The sequence below is a fragment of the Aulonocara sp. 'chitande type north' Nkhata Bay genome, linkage group LG1, assembly GCF_057382095.1.
Source record: "Aulonocara sp. 'chitande type north' Nkhata Bay isolate Kocher_YH1m ecotype deep benthic linkage group LG1, A_spYH_male_GT1.1, whole genome shotgun sequence".
NCBI classification, from domain to species: domain Eukaryota; kingdom Metazoa; phylum Chordata; class Actinopteri; order Cichliformes; family Cichlidae; genus Aulonocara; species Aulonocara sp. 'chitande type north' Nkhata Bay.
In genome coordinates this window covers 40,041,589-40,051,929 of record NC_141344.1, presented here as the reverse complement: position 1 = coordinate 40,051,929, position 10,341 = coordinate 40,041,589, and positions in this window count along the sequence as shown.

Sequence of the window (10,341 nt, the reverse complement as noted above, 5' to 3'; positions counted from 1 at the left end):
GGTGTTTGACGAGGTTAGTGGTGTTGCCACAACACCTCACTTTCTTGCCACATGTATCGCAAACCACGTCTCGGCTGTTTGTGGATGTAAAATACGTGCGCACATGACTCCAGTTACGCTCAGCCATTGTTGTGAGTGCGCGCGCCACAGGCTGCCACACATTTATACAGCCGTGTTTCACACATGACTATAAAAGGCGGAAGAGGGAGTAGTTCTTTCCAATGTAGACAATCTGAATGATAGTTTCTTTCCACTGTGTTCCTGTTAATGAAAAACTACAATTTCACCCAAAATGATTAAAATATCAATATTTTAATGTGGAAACCTGTTTCCACATCTGGACTTTCTGTTGCTGCCCACGCAGGTGAAACTTTCTTTGAAGTGGCTTATTGAAGTTGTAATTGATAATCAATTCCCACACAATGTGAGAATCCAATCAATTTGTTTATCAGGGGAAAGGTGTGATTTTTTTAGGACACTGGAGCCTAACATTAACCAGTTTAATCTTAGCTTATTTCCATAAGAAGAAAAACATACTGAGAAAGAGATCACCAAAATATACATGTACAAATGTGAAATGGTCAAATGTAGTGTGAAAGAGCTATTTGACATCTTTAAATTCAAAGTAATGTATAAATCCACTTACATAAAACATGAAAAGGCGCAGCAGCGATGCCCATCTCAGCCAGTGTATGATGGTGGGGCAAGATGGCAGCTTCCACAACATGACGCCAGCTCCTATGTATTTTTAGTAGATAAATGATACGTTTATGTATCAATTTGTTGGAAGATGTAATTACACCTTAATTATGTAATTAGAAGCAAAAATGATTTTTTTTTTAATCAAATCACCTCAAAAAATTACTGTACTTACTTTCTAAATCATTCTTTACCTCTAAAAGGGGCGGCTGTGGCTCAGGAGGTGGAGCAGGTCATCTACTAATCAGATGGTTTTTGGGTCGATCCCTGGCTGCTCCAGACTGCATGCTAACTGTCCTTGGGCAAGACATTAACCCCAAGTCACTCTCTGATGCATTCATCAGAGTATGAATGTGTGTGAATGTTAGATAGAAAGCACAGAAAAAGGGCTTCTATGAACAGGTGTGAATGAGGCAACCTGTATAGAGCGCTTTGAATGTTCAGGTAGAGTAGAAAAGCACTGTAAAAATGTCTGTGTTGATTTCTTTTGGACCTCAAACATTACTCACCTTGTTGCAGGTTTCTTTATTAATGCTGAAAACCCAGAATGGAAACTGACCTTACTGCTTCCTTCCTTTCCAAACTATTGCGGCTCCTCCAACCAACGGCCGCGGCAGGCTAAACATGAGGACACAGATGACGCGCAACAGTAAACACATGAGATACACCTCTGTACTATTTGCTACTTTTATTCCACATACAAGTGTCCACTATACAAATCGGCACACGGGCTCAAACCATTAAACAAATGCACAGACTGCACAAATAACTGCACCATTTACTATGCCAAATTTCAACATTGGCCTATTGCATAACTTAGTGAATAAGTATACATAAACCATCAAGTTGAAGTCAAAAAGTGCATCAAAATGATTCAAGCTGCACTCAAGCTGCAGTCAACAGAAGGTTTTGCCTCATGCTCACCCTACCTTTCTGCTCATTAACATCAGGTGCCGTGAACAGGTGAGTGCAACCACATTTATCACCTAACACACCCATGAGTCACGCCCCACACCCGTGTACCAATACAGTGAGTGCATTTAAACTATTCTGCCCTCACTAGGGTGTGAAGCTGGTTTCTAGCTTGGCAGATAGCTAACAGGTCCACAATAAACATCCAGGAGTCAGCGGATACGTTTTAGATGTTTACTGTTGAAGCACTGTAAAACTGGTACAGAAACAAAAATAAAATTGCATTTTCTTTACAACATCAAACATTAAGCCATGCACTACAATGTATATAACACATAAACACAAACTTATCCAAACCCTTTCACTGGTTATTAGGCCCACGCATTTAGCGATTAGCTTAATGCTAACATTACATGGGAAATCCCATAGACGGGCTAACGTGTTAGCATCGCGGCCGTTTTTCCTCACAAAAGAAAGTTTTCCACACAAACCTCTAAACTGCTACACAAAACTATCGCGGGAAAGCTTACAAAACAGATAGCAACTACTTACAGGCATGTGCTCTCTCAGGCTCAGCAAGAAAAAGTGAACAAAAAGTGGAACAGACAACAGTTTGGCTATCCGGTTGTTCAGTCTGACGTCACTAGCCTGTCTGGCCTAAACTCCGCTGCAGGTCCATATATCAAACGATCACTCAGCATTACTGAGAGTTGAAAAACTGTCTAAAGTCTTTCATCTTTAATAAAATGATCAGCGTTCTGCTCTACCAGGTGTAACAATTGAGTTTAACATCCAGGCATCCATGAAAACAGAATTTATGATATTTAACGGAGTTAGAAGTTAGCAGGAAGTTAGCTCGCTAGCTTCTATCTAAATACAATATAGCATGTCCTGACTGCGGGGTTTTGGAAACAAATTAAAACGTACAGCTCTGTTATCACTTATCAGAAAATGTTTGGCCCAATTAATTTAGAAAGTGTTATTTAAAGTAGAAAAGTCTAAGACGTTAAGCCCACCTGATTCGTACTTATTCATCACAACAGTTTTTCTAATATAATGCGTACGGTTTTTCCATATAAAATTAAAGAGCATACGGTCAATATCTTTACTAATTTTCTTATCCAGGTGTAAGGAGAGAGCAGCATATGTTCATCGGGATATCCCTTCAGCTTTAGTAAGTAACACCCTACCTTTCAAAGACAAGTCCCTTTGCAGCCACTGCTTGAACTTTTTTAGGGTTTTAGCTTAACAATGCTCGCAATGCAATGATGCAAGTATTCAAGTAACAGTAATCATCACATAAAAAAGCACATGTAACAGATTACGTCCATCGTTTTTAAGCAAGAAAAAAACAAACAAACTGAAAATATTGACAAAATGTGGCAATGAAGTAGATGCAGAATAAACGAGCCGTGTTCCTGTACACTCTGTCATGTAACGGTGTGTGGCAGGCAGGAAAATAGCAGAGGTGGGACCAAGTCATTGTTTTGCAAGTCTCAAGTAAGTCTCAAGTCTTTATCCTCAAGTCTCAAGTCAAGTCTCAAGTAATGTCAGGCAAGTCAGAGTCGAGTCTCAAGTCACTGGTGTAAAAGTCCGAGTCAAGTCACAAGTCTGAAACTTTGAATTTCAAGTCCTTTCGAGTCTTTAAAAAAAACGAAAAAATAATGTTGCAGTTATGCTAAATGTAAATATTAGACCATGTAATTTTTTAATCTGTGTTTTTCTCAACACATGACAAAATAGTGAACTTAGAAAATATACACAAATTGTGAAATTGCACCTCTTTAAAATGCAGCTCAATTAAACCTAGCTCCAAGAATAATTTTCACCGACAGTTCTGAGATAAGCTGCATGTTATTCTTGGATGCGGTTGTAGGACCAGCTTTAAAATCGCATGACAAAAATATCATACACATTAAAAAAAACTGAATCACCAACGTAGCCTGGACAACATTTGCTAGTTAGATGAAGTCAGCTATCTCATCGTAGCATATTTATATGCATATTTATAATCATACGGTTCTTGGAGTGAGTGCATACACTCATGAAGTTTAGTAACTTCAGGTCACTGCAACAAGCCCAGGTACAGTTTACCGACGGATGGGTGCAGGACCTTGAAATGCACCGTGTAGAACGAAAGACCATCGTACGTATCATAAGTTTACCAGTCTCACAAATTGTCTTCATAAATACACATTCATTAACCGTTTATTAATAGGACCTTTGAGCTCAACGGTAATTAATTAGTAGTGGAAATAATTTCTGGTAGCATCACAGAAATGTAGCAGTGACAATAATACTGTATGCTGTAATCGTACTGGGCAATTAGTGATACAAAAAACCTGTTTTATCCTGTGAATAAAAGTATATGTTTTTGTCAATGTACCATAATAACAGAAGCGAAACGCAATATTGTGTCAGGACAATTCACTATTTATGCACAATAAACAAAGGAGCATAGCGCGACCATTTCTGTTCAGCGCCAGACTTGCTTGTAACCTATATCACCAGTTATGTTATGAAAGTGACGTATTAACTACTAAAAAACACTGACCTTCGTGTAAATGCTTGGAGCAGACTAACCTGTGAGCTGGAGTGTTCTGGGACGTTATATTTGATCTTTGAATGGCTGCAATCCAGACCATCCATCCTCTTTGTTACTTTGGAAACATGGCTCGAACAATTTCTCTTCAACGACGTAATCCGATAACAACCGATCTCTTTACCCGTTGGCTTCCCGTGGCTGTCATGCGACCGGCTATTGCAGTTAATAATACAACAGCTTCTTGACATTTTTGTGTTTCTTTTTATCGCTGTGTGACTGATTTCAATTGAAAGCCTGCATGCGCTAGTACCGCTTGCCACGAGTTCCCAGAATCCTTTGCGGTTCTACCCGTGAATGACGTCACATTTTCAATCTCTATATAATATGCATGTTAAATTTTATATTTGGGGTAAAATATCAAGTCTTTTCAAGTAAACCGGTTCAAGTCCAATTCAAGTCCCAAGTCATTGGTGTAAAAGTCCAAGTCAAGTCACAAGTCTTAGAACATTTTTTCAAGTCAAGTCTAAAGTCATAAAATTAATGACTCGAGTCTGACTCGAGTCCAAGTCATGTGACTCGAGTCCACACCTCTGGAAAATAGGACCCAAACACAAACTCACAGGAAAACAGGACTGAACTCAAAATGCAGCTTTATTGCTGACAGGTGACAAACGATAACAGTGATACCAAAGCAATGCAAAACTAAACTGGGAAGAGCTAATTGTAGTGATGGCCCGCTTGAAGCTGACGCTCCGGAGCGTGTGTCGAAAAAAACAACACACTGGTTCAGAAGCACTGTGTCGAGGCTTGCTTCGTTTGGCAAAAGTCACGTGACCAGTGACGTCCGAAGCTTCATTACGCACGTAACTGCTTCGGTACCTGATTCAAACGGATATAAGGAAGTGAATTATACACCATGCAGCTAAAACAGTAACTGGGAGCAGGTTTACGGATTCTGCATACAAACGTAAACACAGAGCGCGGACCCGACGCGTCAGAGTCAGATTTTGGTGCGTCGTCGGGTCCGCGCTGTGTTTGCCTCTTTTTTTTTCCGCTGGCTTCTGCAGCTGCAGGTTTCATAACTCTCTGTTTACATCTCTAATTAAGTCTCACATGTGTCAGCTTTCTTTTAATAGATACGAAATTATGGATATATACTGTTAAATGATCAGACTTGTAATATTTCTGACTGAGGCAAAACTTTCCAGATTCCAATCAAATTGAATCGGATCCTGTATCGAATCAAAAATGATTCTACAAATCAGTGACGATGCAGCCGTACTCAGCTCCCTAAGCATTTTCCCTTTCCAGTTCACAATCAATCCCACCCCTAGGTCAAAAATATGTATAGGACAATTGGCCTCATCTAATATTTTGTATGAACCTGTCCAGCTGTCCAGTGATTAAACGACAAGTAGATGGAGGCAGGACTTCACAGCAGGGGCATACTCCATAATGTGCTGTGCATTCTCATATGTATATTATATATATTGCTCACTTATTGTATTTACCAACATCAAGGAGTTATGAGCAAAGAAAGGCCACACCATAGTGCATGTTTAAATAGGGAAAGTTTATTGATCAAAATGTATTACGCAAATACGCATTACATTTTTTTCAGCCCCCCAATCGAGAAAACAAAACCAATTACATGTTCAAAGCAACGGAACGGTGGCCCAATATCAGAGAGAACTCCACTCTTGAGTGAGCAGCGATGATTGAGCAGTCCGTTTTATTTTGCAGATTCAAGCTGCTCTTCAAAATTTTCACCACCAGATGTCACCGGAGAGGACTGTGTTGAAAAGCTTCGAGTAATGAACCGTTTTTCAATACAAGCTTCAGTGCTTCGGAAAGCTTCATTTGGCCATCACTAGCTAATTGTAACACATACCAGAAGACACGGGGAGACTCACACACAGCATGAGGGACGACACGACACTGACTCAGAGAAACACAGGGTTTAAATACACTGGGAAGTAACGAGGGGAATGAGACACAGAAGGAGGGCACAGCTGGGAGAAATCAGGACTGACGAGACAAGCAAAGCAGGACACATTTACATAAGACACGGACCTACAAAGTAAAACAGGAAGGATCACACAGAGACGCGAACTTGACACAGTGGAGACAGCAACTAAGAAACACAGAGACATAAACCATAAGGCAGAGGACTCTAAGAACAGAGAGGACACAGAGAAACATGAAGGGCAAGGGATCGAAACTAGAAACCATAGAATAAATCACACACATAAGTACAATAACACAAAAACCACAAAGAACTAAAAACGCTGGGTCTCCCGTGACACACACCTGTTCACCTGCACGCGAACACAAATATCTCATCAGCTGATCACAGAGACGCAGGTCTGTGCATTTAGGCACGGTTAAGATGGCACGCTGAAGTTCAAACCAAGCATCAGGATGAGGACGTATTTCAGAAGCTGATGGAAAATAGGAAGAAAAGAGTAACTCAGCACTTGTTACAACAAAGGTGTGCAGACGTCCAGATGTTAAACCCTGAAGCAGATGAGTTCAGCAGCAGAGGCCAAACTCAGTGTTACTCCTGTCACGTAACTTTCCAGTTTATTCAGAAGCATGCGTTATATTTCACAAAACGAGAAACTGGGTTATGTGTAAAATGTGAATTACAAAGAATTTTATAACTGTAATTTAATCTCTGTGTAAACAGCTGTCAGTAAAGTGCACTGGATGTTACAACACGGAGGGAGAGAGTTTATTTTCCATAGGTAATAAACTTTGTTGTCATTTGATTCACAGTGAGAGCAGGTGTGTGATTCCAACACAAAGGTCAGAGTTACTCAATACATTACCCAACTTTAGAATCTTAATATATCTAACAAAGCTTATCGTGAGTTAAAGGATCATTTTCACCCTAAAACAAAGAAAAAAGTCATTTTCAGAGCCTTCAAAGTTTCATTTGAGATACATTTCAGGTCACGTGTTAGCAAACAGACAGTGTTCAGGTATTAAACACACAGCACCTCGTGCACGTTTGTAACCATGGGATCCACACATTCAGCAACACAGTAGTGTTATTACTGTTTTGGGTGGGGGCAGCTATAGATTAGAATCACGTGTGACCTCATGCTGCTGATGGATGCGTTGCAGTCACATGATCCAATCATGCTGTGGAGCAATGAAGTCAGGTGGGTGCAGGAAAATGTCTAGACCGGATTTGTTTGCACTATAAAGCAGCTCAGGATAACGTTGCCACTGGGCCACACTGGCCCTGTTTATCTGTGGGGAATCGTGCACGGGTTCACGTGTGAGTGACTACACCTACAGCACCTACAGCGCAGCGTCATTTTGTAAATAAAGGCGCGTTTTCTTTGATTTGCGGTTGTCTCGAGTGCATGCTTCCACAGCCATCACACATACTGCTGTCATATTAAGAAAATGTTTGCGACGTCGAAAATAGCGACGGCCATCTGGGACTTTCTAGTGGACGACTTCATGGCTGTGCCTTCACCTGGAGACTGGCGGTCCATCACAGAGGGATTCCAGGAGCGCTGGAACTTCCCTCTGTGCTGTGCAGCTCTGGATGGGAAGCACGTCCAGACAAAGGCACCCCATATATCATATAGGAGACACACACTTTGATATACACTAAATATTTATTGCATTTCTTTTTTGTGGTGCCCAAATTTATGCACCTGCTTGATTTTGTTTAAACAATTATTGCACACTTTCTGTAAATCCAGTAAACTTCTTTTCACTTCTCAAATATCACTGTGTGAGTCTCCTGTATGATATTTAACTGACATTTTTTATTGTAACAACCAACGATTTATACAGGAAAATAATGTCTATTAACAAGGTTGCCCAAACTTTTGCATCCCACTGTATTAGTATATTTTGTCATTAGTATAATATGAAATAAATTCTACATGTGTCAAGTCGTGTGCCAACATTTGCTGTGTAGTAGAACTGAGACATTAGTCATTATAAAAATTTATTTGAAATAATATTAAAATTCTCAAACAGAAAAACATTAAACATAAATATATAAAATATAAGTATTTACAGAGAGACAGGAATAAAAAGGACCAGCTGCTCTCCAGAGCTGGAACAAGGCTGAGGAGGAAATGCTCCATTGGAGACTGGTGTGGTCTCTTCAGGGACTCCAGGATGGCCAGCTCCACCGCCGATGGACCGTCCTGGGACCCGTCCCTCATCTGCCTCGGAGCCGTCCTCCTCTGTGGGCCTCTAAAACAGCACAAAACACAAAGAAATGAGAAGACTGCTACTAGATTTTAATTTCAACAGTGAAAAAAAACAAAAACAGGATATAATCAGATTGGTTGTAGATATTTAGTAAAGGTGATCACAAGGCAATCCCACCGACTAAAAAGGTATCAGTGCTTGCTGTACATACCTGTGGGTGCAGCAGCAGGAGCTCAGGGACTGGGGAGCCAGGAGAAGCAACAGGGGATGCTCTGCTGCAGAACCAGTTGGCTCTATCAATACAGTATTAAATGCTAACAGGTTGAATATAATCAGAGAAAGTATATACAGTGGTCCCTCCTTTATTGCAGCAGGGGTTCTCAGAATAACTAGCCCCTGGCCACGCACTTTATACACTGTTTTCCCCACACACATGAACATTGGTCACAGTTCTCACAATTGATTCTCAAAGTGCAAACCTTTGTAGATTGCAAAACGTAAAAGTATTATTATGCCGCGTTTTGTCTTCATCTGCCCGCCACTTTCGTGCGCCCTTTCCCCTCGCGGTGCAGGTGTCTATTTCCGAATGAGGCTCATAGTTATGGGTGTTTTTGTGCTGTTTTTTCTATTGGACGTGATGGTTATCAAAACCAAACATGATAAATTTGGTAAGCGCAGGAGACACGACACGGAGCAGATTTGTCAATCAGGCTGCAGAATGCAATGCTGTACGGTGCAAAAAAAAGAAAAGAAAAAGAAAATCAGCGGAAAAGCGAAGCAGTGACAGCGGGACCACTGTGTGCTGCTTATTAATAAAGAAAATATATTCCTATATGACAACATGCATGAAAGCAGAACGGTATTTGTACGTCAGTGGGAAAATAGCGGTGGCTTGCTAGCTTTTGTGCGGCTTCCCCGGGTCAGCGAAAACTTAAGAGAAAACTTAAGAGAAATGAATGAACCAGGTTGCCCTTCACATATCTTCCTCCAAGCTCGGTCCTTTATATTCCTGTCTCGGTCCAGAAAGCAGCTGGTGTCGTACAGCTCCAGGTTGTTTGCTACGGCGTTGATTAGCCTTCCTTCCATTGAAGAATGAAGGGGTTTGGCTGGATCTGCCCCTTTGACCTAGGTCACAGCCACGTCACCAGGCTCCTGATTGGTTGTCGCGGCACGATTTGACGCTGGAGTTCAAATCTGCTTCCGAATTTTCGCGGGAGCCGCAATCGCGGGTCATCGCGCTTTTCCATTGACTTTACATGTAAACCTGACGCTCTGTTCGCGTCTATCGCGTTCGGTGTGAACACACCGTAAGAGCTTTTTATAGAATAAATTGCATGACTGCAGTGAGAAAGCAGTAACATCACGACAATGTCAGTAGGGAGTGGGGAGAGGGTTTTAGGAAAGATTCGAGTGCCCGGTCTTACAACTGCAGCACAGATCATAATAAAATTGCTATTTGCTTGGGTATTACCTTCATGAATGACATCCATATTACTAGGAAGCAAATTCTGCATCTTCAAGTTAGGATTTTAAGGGGGATAAGGGGCGGGGACACCAACTGATGTGCAACTTCTACTAAAGCTTTAGCATCATACTAATGATTCTTGACGCCAGCGAGGCTGACAAACTGCTGATACATACTTAGGTTTCTGAACATTGAACTTGTTGCTGCCTTTCATAGTGTGTAACTTGAAGGCCCTGAGTACTTTCTCTCACACTGAAAACACTGGGATGATAACATTATTTGAACATTACCTAATAAGACTGATTCAGCACAGACAGTTATGTTAAACTTTCCTAGCAGTCCTTCACAAACAGGGAACAGTCTGTCTATTCTCTCCATCTGTCAGCTGCTGCTGGCTCTTCCTCCTCCTCTTCCTCACACACTGCTGAGTTTGTCCTGGTGGATCATCAGGGGTGCAAAGCCTCACAGATGATGTGAGTCTGTCCTCACTCTGGACACTTGCAGTTGTCACACATGGAAATGAAATGTGCGATAA